Here is a 2,334-nt window from a genome sequence, read left to right as displayed (position 1 = left end):
GACTCTCTCCCCCTTGCCCGCGTCCCTGTGGAATACCTTGCAGAGGCTTGGCGGCCCGCTGGAAGAAGTTCTGCTCGTTGAACAAGCGCCCATCCTTGGCATCCTGGTAGGGGACAGGAAGACTGGAAGGCTGTCACCTTGAACTCTCTTAGACAAGGGCCCCCAATCCCCACTGGCCATTTGTCACCCCAGGGTAGTGCCAGCGACAAGCAAGTTCCTCAGGTCCCCCGCATCAGAACCAAATTCCTAGGGTGCTGCACGTGAACACACACCAGAGACTGCGAGCTCCCTCCCAGCACCCAGGTTCCTTTTCTTTCTCTTATGATAGAATCCGCAAGTTTTCCCTAGAATGTGGCCTTCAGCTAAAAACTACATTTCTCAGCCTCTTTGCAGTAAGGAAGGACACGACCAAGTCTTGGCCAAGGGGGCGTGAGCAGAAGAAATGTGGGCAACTTCCAGGTTATGCCCTTAAACGGCTGGGACAGGCTCTCCCTCTTTTCTCCTGTCCCAGTTGGCCAGAACGCAGGGGTGACAGTGGGAGCCGAAGCATCTCAGCCCAAAAGATGGAGGTTATGAGTTAAAGATGGTGGAGCAACAGGAGAGAAGGAAACCGGGCCCCTTGTTTATGAAACCATCATATCATCCCTGGACCACTGCCCCAGACTTTTAAGTGAAAAAGCAACAAAATATTATCTTGCTTAAGCCATTATTAATTGTTATTAATACTGGGTCTTTTTAAAAATCACAGTCAAACCAAATATTTTAATTAAACACAACTAGTGCAGCTGGGTTCTCACGAGTGCAGGTCAAACAGAGCTAGGTTCAAATCCCAGCGCTGTCATTCATTCTTTCTTTCTACAGAGCCTCCGCCAGGTGCCGAGTATCGTCTGGGCATTGTGGGTACGGTGGTGAACAAAGCAACATGCACGCTGGGTGCCCCTGAGCAAGCGAGTCTCCATCTCCTCATCTGTTAAATGGGAACACGGCAGCTTCACAGAACACCCGCGGGCTTCACAGTGCTCGTGAAACTCTCAGCCCAGGGTCTGTCACACAGGCTCTCCGCCAGCAGGTGCCACTAGTCATTAGTGAGCCTGGCTCCCGGCCCCTGCCCATCCTCCTGCTGCCCTGGAGTCCTCTCTGTGACGCAGGTGAAGCCGCAGTGAGCTCTGGGTAACTGGGAGCTGACGGGAGCACAGTCTCTCGGGCCCTGATCAATCCATGGGGTACGTTCATGCCTGTGCCCCCCTCCCCCACCAGGGCAGCTCCTGAAGGGCAGGAATCGGGTCTGACATCTCTGCACACGTCCCCAGCACTCAGTTCACGGGAAGCCGCAGGAAAGGTTTGGTGAACAAATGAATAAATGAATGGATGAGCGCTCTGGGCACTAAGCACTTGCCCTTTCAAAAACATCAGAACAGAACTGCCTGCCCAGGATGGGGAGGCTCTCAGTGTCCTCTGGACGGCCCTGTGCCCCATGCTCCCTCCCTGGAAGCATGTCCCTCTACCTGATGGGACTGTGACATGGTGTCTCCCAGACACCAGACTGGGAGCTCGTCCAGGGTCGGGCCTGGGGCAGGCTCACAGCCCAGCATCCCCCAGCTCCGAGCCTCAGGAAATGCTGATTGGGTCACATGGATGAGCAGAGAGCAAGGCTCCACTGCTGCTTCCCTGGTGAGGATGGTAAAAATAACAGTAACAGGAACAGTGCAGACTGGTGGGGTGCTTACTGCGCCAGGCCCCACCCGAACCCTTCTGGAAAGAGTGAAATGGGGCACGGTGGCTAAACCGGCGAGAGGATTCAACAAAGCAGTGTTCGTGAACGGCTTAGCCTGGGCCGGGCACGTGACAGGCTCTCGAGAGCAGGTGCTACCTGTCATCAGTGAGCCTGGCCCCAGAGCCCACACTCTGATCCATCACATGGCCTGTGTCTAGGGCTGAGAGAGGGCACCCCACCTGGCTGTCCTGGGTTTTCTGGGGTATGAGACAATTTGGATAAATGACAAGAAGAAAATAAAAGTCACCCATAATCACCCAGGGATGACGATGAGGCTGCGGACCACGGGCAGAGGGAGGCAGTGGTGGGCAGGTGGCCACCTGATGCGGGTATTAGTGGCTCCATTCCACAGATGAGGAAACCGAGCTCTGAGACGGGATGAGGTTGCCCCCTGGCCGCCCCTGGCCCCCAGGCCGAACTCTCTCACCTAGGAGGGGCTCAGAAGTCAAGGGTGTGTTTGCCGAAGCCCCAGGCCCTTCTCTTGGCGCTGCCCCCCACCCCTCAGGGCCACTTACCAATTTGAGTGAGAACTTTTGTTTCTGGGGATCTGACCCACAGGC

General features: G+C 55.6%; 1 protein-coding gene across 2 annotated transcripts in view; it reads right to left on the bottom strand.

Annotated features, from left to right (window-relative positions):
- Nucleotides 1–2,334, bottom strand: part of VRK3 (vaccinia related kinase 3) — a 48,571-nt gene that overhangs the window by 24,485 nt on the left and 21,752 nt on the right. The gene's annotated exons all lie outside the window — the stretch shown is intronic.

The sequence above is a fragment of the Propithecus coquereli genome, unplaced genomic scaffold, assembly GCF_000956105.1.
Source record: "Propithecus coquereli isolate 6110/MARCELLA unplaced genomic scaffold, Pcoq_1.0 Scaffold193, whole genome shotgun sequence".
Lineage (NCBI taxonomy): Eukaryota > Metazoa > Chordata > Mammalia > Primates > Indriidae > Propithecus > Propithecus coquereli.
Note: the sequence above shows the minus strand (reverse complement) of the source record. Positions and strands in the feature narration are given on the sequence as shown.